Here is a 16,246-nt window from a genome sequence, read left to right as displayed (position 1 = left end):
TGCTTTTAGCTTTCATATTCTTCAATTCATGACACAAATCACCCAGAAAAGCGTTGTGCACCCTTCTGAAATCCTGTAAAGTTTTATCCTTTTGTAGCATAGGATAGAACTCATATACGGGAACATCCTCCTCAGTGAGCTATTTCGGTATTCCAACCAACTCTTTAACACAAGCCAAAAAATACATGAGATATGAAGACATAAAGAAGTTCTATTTGAACTGTTTAGCCAAACTCAGTTGTTTTCTCATTGAATCAATGATTAATTCAGCCCAATCCAAATACTAGTTTCCTTCTAAAACCAGCTGCACATAACAATTAATCCAGTCATCGAAGCTATAAGCTTCAGCAGATCCTTTGGCTCGGTGCAACAAAAGCATTACGTCATGAATATGTGGCAACATGTGATTCTTATTAGGATTCTTGGGTAACCTGGAACCACCTCTTTGAGGAACCTTCAACCAAAATTTTTCTACATTGTTTCAGTGTTCGGTTCTATCTACGTTGAACTCAGTAATTGACTGAGCAGGAAAAAAGTTGGAGAACTGGTAATCAGATATCTTCAAGACTGAGGAAATCACTTCATGATTTATGGCAAGAAGGGTTTTACCATTGTCTCTCCTAATGGTTTCATACACTGGGTCGTATCTAGCAATACATTCTCAAATCAACTCTGGGCAAGGAATGGCTAGGGGAAAAGCTGCGGCTTGTACAAGACCACTACTCAAAATCTCCACACCAAAAGACTTGTCAATTCCCTTGAACACCCTTTCTTTCAACACCTCAAGGTTTTCCCCTTTTAGACTAGTATCGCTAGATATGGGTTCAATCGATGCTAGGATAAATACGTTCCCAAAAAAATGCAGCATGGACTTCATAATTTTAAACAATAAGCCTAAATTGATTACAGAAAAACTTTCTGTAAGAGAGAAAATCCAAGCAAAAACCACTGGAGAGGAAAAGGAAAGACTCACCTTCACAGTTGAACAACCGGACGATGGCTAGCAGCAAGAAAGACTCCTATCCAGGAAAAAAAACAAAGACACAACAACAAGGAACAAATGCGGAGTACTAATAATCCTTCATACCTTATTAGTAAAAGCAATGATACAGAAACATTGAATGCAATATTTCCAAATTTCAGTCTGAGTGTGTCAAGTTTGTGGATTAGACCTCGCACGCATGCATTGAATGTATGGTGGCATTTTTGAAGTAACCGCCAGTTCCCGAAATGATTACTTACTTCGAAAAACCACGGAGTGATGTCACTTAAGACATGGTTCTGCCTCTTCATATTTGGCAATGAATGCACTATCAAATCTTTAAAACCCGTAGGGCCCACCAACATCGAACACATATGAACATCCTGAACAGACTTCATGGGTGTTCAAGTGGTTCAAGATGTATGCCGCACTCAAGGAGAATTTGGCCGAAACAAATAATACCAAGTTGTTGACCACTTGTGCTATACTGAACATGTTGAACATATTTGAACCTCTTGAACTTAGTTCAATGAGTTCAAAACCTGACAAATAATAAAGTGACATATCACCAAACATGGAACTTTTTAAGAGAGCTACTGCAAGACACTTAGGGAAAACATTAGTATGAAAAACCTCCCTAAACACTTTGGAACCTATGGAACCTAAATGAACCTGTTGAACCCGGTTCAAAATGGTTCAACGTGTTCACAGAGTTCAACCAATTATCTAAACTTGACTTTTATGATTGGAAAAAGGATTTACAGACATACTAAGGACTTGAACCAAGGTATCACTACAAGGATTAGGACTCCAACTAAAAATCTTAAAGGATGACTCACTCTTATCATGAGGAATAAATTACACAGTAACATCTACAAACCTCAACTCCTGAATAGCAGCAACTCTTATTGCATAGACCGGTAATAAGGATCTCAAAACTTTGCTAACAATAGTGGAATCTTCCATTTTACCACCTGTACTCTTGATATTTTGAACAATAGTTTTTATTCTTATTCCATATTGTTGAATGGTCTCTCCTTCAACCATCCACATGTCTTGAAACTTTCCCCTAAGGCTTTCTTCCTTAGCTTGTTTCACATGCTCATGTCCGCCATAGATATTCTCAAGGGCATCCCATACTTCTTTGGGATTCTCTTTGTCTTGAACATCAATTAATTCAATGTCAGATAAACTACTAATTAGGGCTTCCATGACTTGCCCATTCTCCTGAATCTCTCTTTTGATCATCGGTGAGAGTACTGGTAGGGATAACATAAGCATTCTCAATATAGCTCCAATGTTGAGCACCCATGCTTCTGATGTATATCTTCATTATGTCCTTCCATATTTTAAAGTTGTCTCTGTTGAACTTTGGACCTTCCCTCTTCATCATTAGAGTAGGATCTTTACCTCAAGCAGTTAAGCTTACAACATAGAGGACCTAGAGGATGCTCTGATACCAATTGATGAATCAATGATGAACAGTTAGTACCAAACCGGTACTGAGAGGGGGGGGTGAATCACTACTGATAAAAACACTTTTCCTTAAACCAGTTTGACTGAGAACACTTCACTTTGATTGGCAAGCAATAACATCGGTCTAAACCAGATTACTACTGGTTAAGCATAATGAAAGACATAAACCGGTAACTCAACTTTCCACACAATCTAACATCTTATTTCCACTTCACCCATATGCATACACTAGTAATACTTCAACTGAAATGTAAAGATTTACTGGTTCAACATGCTTTACCACTTAACAGAGAATAACAAAGCATCACATGAAAAGCATCACACATAACACATATTTTTTACGTGGAATCCCAATTGGGAAAAACCATGATGGGGATGAATACCCACAAGCTGTTCTTTGAACCCTTTTGAAGTTCACTCTGTTAGGAGCCCGATCCGGTTAAAGAATTTACAATAGGTTTTGTTAGGAACCGATCTTGTTAGAGATAACCCGGTTAAGGATTAAACCCTATTAAAGGTTACCTTGTTAGAGTATTTTTAGAACTCAATGATTTTGAGTCATCCTGTTCAAGGATTTACAACAAACTAGTTAAAGCTACCCTGTTAAGGGATTTTCCAACTGTTGAAGTTTTTAGAGGTCAACAGGTATTACAATGATCTGGTAACAACACTCAATGCCAATGCAGATCTGCTTTAGTTCCTTCCTTCTGCACTCACACTTTGTAGGTATCTATTCTCTTATCTGGTCTGGAAAGAATCACGTATCTTTGCACTTAGATACACACACAACATTTGCCAACAACTTCAACATGAAAAACAACATCGACCTTACAGGAAACAGATAGGTTGGTAGCATAAACCTAAACCCTAAACATTTAGGTTAAGCAATTTAGTCGATTCAATCCTAACCATTGATCATATTTCATTGATTACAACAGTCTTGAACAGATCTCAAGACGATCTCCAACGTTTGTTCTTCACCATTTCTTGGAGGCTGATAACCCATCATGCGTTCTCCACCGTTTATAGAGACTTCACACAATCCCGAGGTAGATAGGATCAATCTCCTTCATGCAAGATCCTTGATGTGCACAAGGCTGACATGGCAACACAATCTGCTCTTCATTACAATGCTAAGAGATCACACAATGTCATTAGTTGAATCACATAGGCATAGAACACTTCAACCGGAAACCTTGAAGCTAAGACTACCAACCGGTAGTCATACCATATGAAACCTTGATACAAAACATTCCATATACTGGTTCACATTCCAACATACCGATTCACTTGGACAAACATACTGCTTCACTTTTTCACATATACTGGTTCCTATTTCAACATACCGGTTCACTTGGATAGACATACCGCTTCACTTTTTCACATATACTGGTTCTCTTGCAAGTTATTACTTCAATATACCGATTCACTCTTCGTCATATTGACATCAATGTCAACATACAATATCACCATGTCAACATACTCTGTACATGTGCTAACAATGAGAGTCTCCAAAGACCTTAAGTTGTGTAATGTTCCATTCTATAGCCATTTTGATACTTGTTACCAAATCTTCATATTCTGCTGTATTGTTGGTATATGGAAAGCTTAATTTGTTTGCTTTTGGGATTGTATGACCTTTTGGTGTAATGAATAGAATGCCTGCTCCTGATCCATGTTGTGTTATATTATTGATGCTTTCTCCCAGACTGATATTTGGATGATATATTGTAAGATATGGATCAAACCCTGGAATATTTGTATATGAACAGGTAAAATTGATTTTCCTTCTTTTGAAGAGTTCCCAATAGTTTTGTCTTGCTAGTTTTGATAAAGAGATTGCTGGATGTAGATCAGTTGTGCCAATGATAACTGCCTCTGCTGGTTCTATTAAAATGGATGACCTTTCTTGATAAAATTCAGGTAAGGTGTCAAATCTCCCATCCTCTGGTGCCTCAAGGAGGTTTTCACCGTTAGATACATCCTTTATTTTTAGTTTTTCCCAGTCTAATGTTGCCAATAAATGGTTTTCAGCATTATACTTGATATTGTTTTCTTGATTTTAACTTTTGCGACTAGGAGATTTAACACCCATTTGACTTGAAGACACGTTAGCAGAATCCCTGGTGAAATTTGTTGCGGGTTTGATTTCATTAAGATATAAGGATATGGCTTGGTCATTAGGAAAGGTATCAATGGTAGTATGTCCTTCATTTTCCCAGTCCATAGGTTCATGAGGGATTAAGGATAAAGGGTCCTCATGTTGAATTATGTCAAAGATATTTGGGGTCATGATAGAGATATCAGAGATTTCAATATGTATTTCCATGTCTAGAATGATACTCTCATCAGAATGACCTTGCATAAGAAACCCCTGATCGTCCTCGGTTAAGTCCATGTCAACTGAATGTGATTTTGATTCAAGTAGGCTAGTTCCTAACATTTGTCCTACATACGCGTGAACTACATCGACATCTATATATGTTTCTTCTCTTTCCTTTTCATGTTGCTCTTGTTTGTTTGTCTATGATAGCAAATATTCTCCAGTCCCTTGATCTCTTAGCTGCATTTGTTTCTCCATGCTTGATAGAATTGATGCAAATGATCGTTCCTTGAATTTTGTGCTTGAAGATGCTGCCTCCCTATTATGTGAAATAATGACCTCTTGAGCTGATTTCAGATTATTACAACACTGCAATGGATTTGAGTCTATTGATATTGTGATTTCCTATCCATTGTATGGAAATTTTAAGCATTGACATGTTGATGTAATAGCTTGTATGTCCTATATCCATGGTCCTCCCAAGAGTATGTTGTATGGTAGGTCCAAATCTAGAACTTGGCACGCTCTTTCATTTTGCAAAGGTCCTACTCCAAGGGGTAATACCACCATTCCTTTTAGAGGAATGCTCTTCTTCACCATAGGCTTGATTTTTATCTTTTTCCTAGGATCATCTATATCTTCTTAATATCCTAGAGCAAGAACAAGACTCAAAGAGAAAATGTTCAAGCTAGCTCCCCCATCTATTAGGAATCGTTTAACAAGCGTTCTATGAATGAGGACTTCAGTTTGCAAGAGAACGTTATGGGGATGCTATAATGAATTAATGCTTGGATATGAAGGAGATGAGATTTGAATATGATCCTGCTCATCTTTGGATGTATTCTTTGGTGATGATGTTATGGAAGGTTCTTGCAAGCTTTCAGGAGGTGTAGGAATAGACGCCTTTGGAGAATCAATTTGTTTATGGGGGGTTGAGCTATTGCTAGACATAGGTGCATGATTTTGATCTTCTTTAGCCAAAGACTTTAGGGATCTCTTTAAGAGGGGCATAAAAGAGCCACCTTTCTTTTGAGATGTATTTGAATCCTTTTGAGGTTTTAACATAGTTGGATTTTGATTTTGGACTTGTTTGATTTCTCTAATATGTTGTCTTGTTACTTGTATTTTGCTTTGGTATGTCATGTTGATATTATTTTCAGCTATTTCAAATGCTTTTGTTTTTGTTTTAGGGGTTCTATTGTCCAAAACTTGTTTTGGTAAGTGATCAATTGTCAATGTAAATGTGATAGTGCGATATGACACGAAAAAGATGATTCAAGTGTTTAAAAGTTTGCCAGTTTTTCGATCTTTGGTTTAAGAGTGCAATGATGATGATTTGATAAAAATCAAGTCTATTAGGAATGATATATCCTATGATGTGGGACAAGATTATCCTGACCAAATGTTTTAGTTTTGTGATAAAGGATGATAGATCCTGATGAGAAACTATGTTTGAGTGATCAGTTTACCAAAGAGGGTGATAATGCACTTTGAGATGTTTAGATATTGAACTTGTTGAGGGTGAGCACTTGAAAATCTTGAGGTGTTTATGTTGCCAACAAAGGAGACAATCCAAGCACAAAGTGACAAATAACAAGTGTTTATGATTACTACAAATTGATCTAGCAAAATGATAGACCTGAAAAAGTCATGCAAGACACAGCTCTGGACTGGTAAAAACAGAGACTCGTACGATAGATTATAGAGCCCCAAACAATAAGAGATATAAGACCAAACGACAAATCAAAAATTTCATGTAAAAAGCTTAGTTTCATACGACATTTCTTTTTGAACCATACGACAAAAGATTAACCTCATATGAAAAATCACTAGATAGTACGATAGAGAACTTGACTCGTATGACAGATACCCAAGTAGAGATAAAAAATGTTTGTTTGTTCAAATTTTGATCAATGAATTTTGATGTTTTGCTTATATTTTTCAGTTTTAGATGTCTGATTCTTTTCATTTAGGGATGAATACATAGCAAACACATTATATGATAAGTGACTCCAAGCATGCTAAACCCTAAGGAAGTTGGTTGAGGAGAGAAAACCTTTGCTTGCAAACTTAGGTAGACACCCACTAGCTAATCAAAATACAGCCGCTGAGACTCACACAATGGATTCTCAATGCCATATTATCCGACTCCAAATGCTAATGGGGGCACGATATGGCAAGTATCTTGGGAGAGTTACTATCTCTCTTTCACAAAGATTATCACCCTTTCAGAGGTGAATCAGGTAGCTTCTAATTTAACCGGTACTAGTAAGGGATCTGTTCGGTATGTTGGGGTATAATACTCAATTAAGAGGTCTCCCAACCTTGAAAACCAAGGTTTTCTATACCTGAAGGTACAGAGGAGAGCTATTCCCGAGCACTATCATTGACTTGATTTTCATCAAATCACATTTATTTTATTGTGGTTTGGATTACTTGGCATTAGCCATTCCCACTTAGGTCATTCCCCTCTCACTGACCGTAATGGCTTTAAGAGTTATTAACTCCTCGGGAGGGAAAACCTGCTAAAGAAATGCACTAATGAAAGTAAAAGATGAGTCTAGATTTCTGATCACCTAAGAAAGGTGAGAGCATACTTTCCTATCATCAAAGACACAAAATACATGATTGTTCATTCCTTTAGCAAAAAGATAAGTGTTCCTATAAAAACTTTAAGGAATACACAATATTTTGTTGAATTCTTTTAGGCAACCTGCAAAATAGATCCATTAGTAGTCATTGATGCATTTTAAATTATGTCTTTGACTAGCATATCTTCGACAATCGTCCTGCAGAAAAGAGTTAGACTACAAAAAAAATCTCATAAACAGAACAAAGTTAGCGTTAGTGGTAATCAATTAAAGCATCAAACCCTTAACATGCAGTCAATTTTAAAAAAACCATAGAAGCAGAGTGTCGTACAACACACCTTACTCACTCATGCGAGTATCTTTCTGAGACCATACGAGTCAGGATGAGAGCTCATACGAGTCAGGATCAGAGACAATACGACATTAAAATTTTCCTAAAGGATCGTACGATATAGGATCTCTTGTCGCTCCAGCTCACAAAGTATGTCGTACTAGGCCAGAAATGAGTTCGTACGACATTCTGATTTAGACCCAATAGAGATAAATGTTGATGAAGCTTGAGAGGCCAAAAATGATAACTTTGGTCACACGGTGGGCACCAAAATGTCATGCTTATGAAGTGTATACCTGTTCCTGCAACACAAAACACTCAATAGATCATTATAAGCATGGTTAATGGATTTAAAGCAAAGAGAGATAAAACCATAACTAAGCGATCTATCGCCTCCTAGTAAATGCGAGTATGAATTTTTCTCTCAGATCTGGTCATGCAAATTCTAGTGACTTGACTACACTTAAATGGAGGATTTAAATGATAAATGATGCATTTAAGCTAGCAATGATAATGATTAAGCTACATGATTCCATGATTATGCTAGAAAATAAGCTAGATTTAAGCTAAAATTGAACATGATGACAATGCTAGAATGATATTGCTAATAGCTATATGACTATAGTAACAATGCTTGAATTTAAATGAGATGGGATGATTATTGCTCCAAAATGGGGTCTATTTATAGGATTTCCAAGGCCTAGGGTGAGGTGGCAGGAATCAACGGTCAAGATTGAGTCTGAAGATATCAATGGTGAAATTGGAGGAGGTTGGAAAAGAGCTTGGATGAAAGGGAACAATTGGAGGTTGGATGAAAGGGAACAATGTCATCTCCATGGTGACAAGTGTCAAGAAGCTTTGCTCATGAGAGGGCAAAGTGTCCAAGGAAAGGGGACATGGTGGTTAGGATGTGCAAGCTAGGATGGTTAATTAAACCTGCGGTTAGATGGAATGAGTTAGGCTTAGAAGGGGTTAGGTTAGGTGGTTAGAAGTTAGGAGAATTTGAATTTAAAAATTCAAATAATAGGAAAAGGCTAATTAATCTCAACAACTCATAAATTGATTTGTTTTAATTAATTATGGGATTTAGAAGAAATGAATTTGATGAGGGGAATTAATTAATTTGAATTAATTAATCAAAGTGGATTATTGAAATGAACTTATTAAATAAATCCTTAGATTTATTAATAAGTAGAGGAAAGGGGGATTAATTAAATAATTGCTTATTTAATTAATTATCTTCAGACCATTTTTAGGTGTATACATTATGCATAAGGTCCTTATCAGAGAAACATTCTTTTGAATCCTATATGAACTGATTTGTACACGATTTCTGCAAGTCTTAAGAGAAATCATTTTTTATAATGCATTATCAATCATTTCCTTTTATCAACATTCAATAAGCATTTAAATAAAAGTGCTTAATAAGGTACAGTAGTAGGAAACTATTTCCATTCTTGCAAAAGGATGTCTTAATAAAACTTTAAATTCACTATAAACAAACCTCTTTTGTGCTTGAGAGTGTAAGGTACACCCACCTGGGTTTAGTGGAGCCTAAAGTGCAGAGGGATTTGGTCTTCAACCATCCCTATTCATTGGGAAAGGCTGATTGGGTCAATTGAGGATTAGGAACGTCTTTGGTTTTCCAATATGTAGTTTTGGGCACCAACACACCGATAGGAGATTCTTCATCTAACTAAGGTATTATCCTTAGGGGGTATTGCAGAAAATTGAAAATCATGCATTTTACCCTCAGTTGATGGGAAGAAGACACATTTCTTCTTTACCGGCAGATATGTTAAGTTTTCACTTAACCGACGAGCATTTAATGTGGTTTTAAAGAACCTTCTTGGCTATAAAGCATCAAAAAACCCTCATTTCAACTCACCAAGAATTCAAACAATCAGAGAGCACAAAATTGAGCAAGGGTATTCTAAGGTGAAGCAACGAAGTGATTTTCAGACATTCAAAGAATTTCAAGTTAAGATGTATTTATCAAAATGGCAACTTCATCTTTTGTTCCTGAGTTTATTGCAAAAACTATCATTATTGAAAACATCAAATGCCCTAAACCCGCGTTTAAGATTATTCCTGAGATTGCAAAGTAGGATGATTCTGTCGGAGCTTTTTTGAAAATTCTGAATGGTGTCGCATTTGCAGAAGACCCTAAAATCTACATCCATTGCAACATAGAAGACCTAGGGACTGAGGATTTAAAGAAAATGTTTAATGAGGTTATTACTGATGAACAAGGTGTGATTAAACCTAAACATAAGATTGTGGAAGACTTAGGTTCTGTAGAAATATTGAACATTCCCAAATTTCTAAAGGAAGTTGTAAGACTTGTATTGAGCAGAGTCCATGGAGAGTTCATGTGGTTAGAATCAATTTACAAGATAACCAAGGAAGAAATTAAGGAAAACACTGGTTTACCCTCAACCGGTAGTAGACCTGATAAAACCAAGAAAATACCTAACAAGAGTGTGACAAGATTAACTAGAGCCACATCTAATAGCAGGTCACTTAGAGTCAATTATGTTAAGGATATAAATGTGAGATACGCTAGTATGATACTTGGATATAAAGCAACACATGCTAATAGATTGAATTCAGTTTCTAGCCTTTGTATTCACATTGAATATGAGATGGTGAATAATAATGCTAAGATAGATGTTTTTGAATGGCTTAAAGATGAACTAATTGACAATTTGAAGAAGATTAAGGGAGATAAGAAAGGTACTTTCCATTTTGGGAACCTACTAGTATGCTTAATGCTATACTTTACCAAAGAGATACCTGACATACGTCACAAATATTTTGGTTATGACATCCCGGTAGGAAAACAGATACATGAAGCTTTCACCGGTATGGGCACTAACTGTGATAAGAAAATTGCAGATTACTTCAAATCTTTTCAAACTGAGATGAGAGAAAGAGAGAGATTACCACAGAGCACGGTTGATAAATATGACAAGAAAATTTGTTTTCTTATTAAAAGAGATAAGACTTGGATGGAAGCAGTAAGCCCTAGAACTATTTGGGTTACTGAGATGGGTTATGAGGTAGACCTACATGTTCTGGAAACATATGCAAAAGCTCTACTTGATGCACCTAGGGAGCCATCTGAAGGAATATTTGGTAATGTAGAAACTATTGCAAGTAATGTATCTATGTAGAAAGAAAGGAAGAAATGAGACAAGTTTATCAAAGATGCCTCTAAGAAGGCTAGTGAAATTAAGGAAAATGTCATGAATATAAGTGGTATATCAGCTAGTGAGCTTAAAGGATTACAACCGAAAGCACATGTTTCACCGGTTGTGACATCTTTTGATACTGACAATGGCAAGGCTACTGAGTTTAAGAGAGTGGAAAGGAAAAGGAAAACCCCACCGGTACCTTCTCCTCCTCCTAAGAAAACTAGAACTTAGAGAAAGAAGCAACAGGCAGTTAGGGAACCACAGAAGAAGCTTACACCAAAGAAGAAACAGACACTGGTTACCCCTACACTGGATGATCTAATGAATGAAATAACTCAAGAAGGTAATCTGGTAAATGTAAAAAATTTGTATAATTCTTTTAAGGATTCTGACAAAGCAACTATTGAAGAAAGCATTATTTTACATTTGGATATTTGCAAGAAAGTTTTGATAGAAGTAATTGATGATTTACCTAATTATTTATACATGAGATTGGAAGCTAAAAGGCTATATGTGATGGAACTGGATAAGAAATTGAAAGTTGAAGCACTTTTGGCTATACATTCGGTAAACTCTACGAAAGAGATATATAAGCTTATATTTGAAGCTAACCGGCCAGTATTTGTCAGTGGGCACCGACAAGTAAGCCTAATGGCTGGAAGGGTTAAGGAGATTGCAGATGAGACTGCAGATAGATGGGACATATTTTTTGTTGAGAAGGAAAAGAAAGAGGAAAGAAATAGACTGAAAATGGACAAGACATTCAAGGTATATCAGAAAGACAAGGGAAAAGGTAAAATGGGTGGTGTTCCTACTATAAAGATTATAGATAATCTTCCACCACCACCTCAAGATACCCCTCTGGTACACACAACTAATCCACTAGATATGGCTACTGAAGTTATAACTCATGATGATACTAACCCAGAGTCTGAGATACTTTTCACAATGAATGTAGATACACAAGATATAAACATTGTTGTAGATAAAGAACAGGCAGCTGGCAGTGAAAATGTAAAGGTCTTAGAGAAACCGACACACACTGTAGACTCTCCAGAGACTGAGAAATAGGCACAAACTATTGATTCTCTAAACACTAAGATACCGGCTCAAGCTGAGATACCAAAGACTGAGAAACCTACTGAGGTTAAGACAACTAAGACAGGGCAACCAGAATTAGAGAAACTGATAGTTGTACAGACTGAGAAACAATCTGAGGTAGAGGTTCATGTTGAATCTGGGAAACTGGCAGTTGCAGAGGTGCTTAATCAAACTAAGAAACCATCAAAGGCAGAGGTACATACACAGACAGATCCATCAGAAGAAAATGTAAGTAAAGAGCAACAAATTTTTGGTAATAAGGAACAAATAATAAAGGTAGTTGGAGAATCTAGCACATCAGTAGGAGAATTCAGACCGACTTACATCATAGATGTTCTTTTGGATTCTATCAAGAGGATAACATATTGCAATGCCTTAGCATTTAAGGCTATTGATAACACTTTACCTATCTTAAAGATGATTACACCTACTTGTAAGATAGACTAGATTAATGATTCTTTAGGTTAATTGGACACATTGTCCAAATTTATTTTTGAAAATGTTTGAACTCTGGAAAAGGTGAATGAGGATACCATTAAGGAGAGAGTTGACAAAGAGAAAAATACATTCTTTGAGAACACTATAAAGAAATGTACCAATCACTTGGACACACTTTTACCGGTACTTAATTCTATAATTTTGGAGTATAAGGAGCTATATAGAGAAGCATGTAAACATCACTATTTGACAGAGGACATTGATGAGGAGATCAAGAAGACACAAAAAGAGATTGATGACATAGCAAACGACATGATAGGTTCATCTAAACTTATCTCAATTTTTGAGGAGAAGTTGGAGAAACTTGAGAAAGAGAAAGCAAGGATAAGGTTGAAGGCTCGAGAACTAAAGAATAAACTTGGTCCAAGGTTAGATAGTCTGATTACTCTAAGAGTTGAATTATCTAAGGCAAAAATTCCTGGAGAACGATCACCGGAGCAACAAATGCACTATCTCACTGGTATAATCCAGCAAGCTGAGGCAACTCTAACTGACAGCAACAAGTTTATGCAAAGTTTGAACCTAGTCTTGGCAGACATTTTTCAGATTGTAACCAACCGGTTACAGGCGATGAGGTAGGATTTTTGCATTTTTTATTCTTTTTGACATCCTTTGTCATTGATGTCAAAGGGGGAGTAGTAGTATAGAGAAAAATAAGGAGTAGAGTGGAGAGAAAAATGCATGCACAAAGGAGATCACTTTCTCAGGGGGAGCACATCTTTTTGGATTTCAGTTTTTGGATAACAGTTTTGATTTTTCTCATGAGTGTTGCCATCAATGCCAAAGGGGGAGATTGTTGGCATTCTACACTCTAATGAGAATAGTTGATGTTATCATTGATGGAAACCAACTGGAAACCAAATGGCAATAGGTTTCTACACATGCACAAGCATCACATATATCATACACCGACAGGCACTTTCATCGGCATGCAATTTACACCGGAAATGAAGTATATTGGCACTCAGGCTGACATGGGATAAATTTTTTCTTATATGAATTTTTTTGTAAATGTAATTAACTATTTGTAAGTCAACTTGGTATATTGTATAGACTCATATATGTATGAGATCTCATAGGTCATTTTGTTCAAGTAGTAATGGTAGAATGTAATTATTGTATGAGGTGATATAGTGGACAGCGAAGGTTTTGGTAAAGGTATCTAACTGAGCTTAAACCGGTACTGAACCAACCATTAGAGATGTTATTTTGAGCAATACATTGTATTAGATTTAATTATCCATATTGTAGTCAGTGAGACTCTTTTGAGCAATGCACTCCAGGCAGTTGGCCTTCTTCCATGTGCAGGCCCTTATTGTAAGTAGTATTTATTCATTGGCCAGTGAGTAAATATTGTGGGTCATAAATCCCACTAAGGTTTTTCCCACCCGGGTTTCCTCGTTAAAATATCGTGTTATGGTGTGTTTCTATGTTGTCTCTGTTATTTGTGTTTACTGCATTAATTCTTGTTTACCGGTACACTGTTTTGGGTTGCAAAGTTATAAATAAGTTTAAATATTCAATTAACCAGTTAGACATCGATTCACCCCCCTCTCATTCTCTTTGGGACTATCATTGAATCTAACACATTGCACATTTGGTCATCAACAGATAATTCCTCATCAGAGAAAACTTGTTGATGATATGTTTCATTTATTTTCCTTTTATTATCTATATCAAAGTCTTGAGTCTCAATATCAGAAGAATATTCTACTTCTCCAAGACAAGAAGAAATCATAAGACAATCAACATTGTCACCTTCAAAGGTTTCTTCCTCTTCTTCATGTGTCTTAGCTTTAGCAGACATAAATTGTGCTACGACACAATATTCAGGCGAATGAGGTGATTGACAAGCAACACACTAGGGAGTATCATCCACCATGTTCACTATATATTTCTGTAATGGATTAGGGGTTTATTGTTCTTGTTTACCCTTCTGCTGCTAGAAAGGCTTTCCATCCTTCCAGTTTGTATTGTAAGGGTAATATTGCAACCTTAGTGGTCTATTTAATTTATTGAATGGTGGCTTCTCTGGTAGAGAACTCTTATCATTTTTTTCCATAGTCAATTTTAAATCCTTCAAGGTATTAAGTACCTTGTCCCATCTTTCTTCTTCTTTAGGTTCTGTACTTAAAGACTTCTCAATTTTATCTTTGGTATTCCTAGAAAATCTAGGATCCTCTCTTCTTCTTAGCTTACCTAAAGCTCTTCTATTTCCTTCCACATTTATAGCTATTCTAAATGCATCTCTTAAAGTTTGAGGATCCTTGTCTCTAAGTATATATGCCATTTTTGCATCAAATGAATTCATATATGTAGTCAGACAAACATTGTCATCTAGCCTTAACACTTGAAACAAATTATGCATAGCCTTTTGAAATTTGATATCAAAATCAGACACATCTTCGTTCAATGACTTTTTTATATTATTGAACTCATTTAACATGAAACTGGGGTTTGTCTTGTCACTATACTGTTCTTTAAAAAATCTTTCAAATTCCTTCCAGGAACTGATACTTACAGTTGGTAATCCCCTATACTAATCCCTTGCATCCTCTATCAAATATTGTACAAATAACTTCATAACCACATCTTCATGCTCCACCTTGTAATCACTCAATTTATCAGTGAATTCTCTTAGGTGTTCTTTGCCAGTTATAACATTATTACCTAAGAATTTACTGAATTTATTTCTTAAGTCATTTTGGATAACATTGGGATATCCTGGGATCCCATCAAAATGTAATTGCCTATACCTCTCTAGATGGATAGGTCTTCTTTGGAATTACCCTGCTGCAACTCATCCTGTAACATTTGTTGTAGTATTAGCTGCAATAGCATATGTTCTAGTGCTAACCCCTATAGCTGTGTTGAGATCTTTAGGACATCGGGGGTGACTACTATTTTGAGTAGTTCCCTGACCTTTTTGTCCAAAAAATGGAATCCCCGTATTCTGAATATTTTGGTCATTTTGAGATGAAACACTTGTAATGATATTTGGCACTACACCAAAAAAACCCTGAGTTTTGGATGGACCAGCAACAAATGAAGCACTGTTCAAAGTTGACAATTTAAAGAAAACAATTTTCCTTTTCATTTCTGCATTTGAGGCTTCCATCTCAACTCTATTTAACTCTTTTGCAAGGGTTTCATTTTCTATCCTGGTTGTTTCAAACTCAATATCAATTTGGGATAACTTTAGGCTTAAATCTAGGATAGTCAAAGACTTCCTATCATCTATCTTAATGGTAGACACTTTCTATTTTCCCTTATCCAAGTCCAATATAGGAACCTGAATATTTGGTTGGTTAAGATAAGCTAACTTCTGGTTGTCCATATTTTTCTTAGCCTTTTCCCTTATGACATTTTCAGATTTCTTATCTAAAATATCCCTTAGAACAGGGCCCTCAACACTAGGCTTATCATTTTAATGTGCTAAGGCTTTAAATGTTGCTAACCATCTTATCAAACCATCTCTTTCTATCACAACTCTAATAACCTCAGACTCCTTTTCCTTTTCTCTCTTACTTCTGAGATCTATCTATTCCTGGAGGTCTATTTTCAATGTATCTATATCTTCAAAAGATTCTTCTGGATCTGGTAAAGTTATTTCAGATCCATAGGTGTCATTTAAGTCAATCAAGTTCACATCATTCTTCTCTCATACTAATTCATAATTACAAGAAAAAATTGTTATGAGACCTGAAGGAGGAGGTAAACCAGTAGCATTCTTGCTTTGATGGCTTC

The sequence above is a fragment of the Cryptomeria japonica genome, chromosome 5 (genome assembly GCF_030272615.1).
Source record: "Cryptomeria japonica chromosome 5, Sugi_1.0, whole genome shotgun sequence".
Taxonomy (NCBI): Eukaryota; Viridiplantae; Streptophyta; class Pinopsida; order Cupressales; family Cupressaceae; genus Cryptomeria; species Cryptomeria japonica.
Note: the sequence above shows the minus strand (reverse complement) of the source record.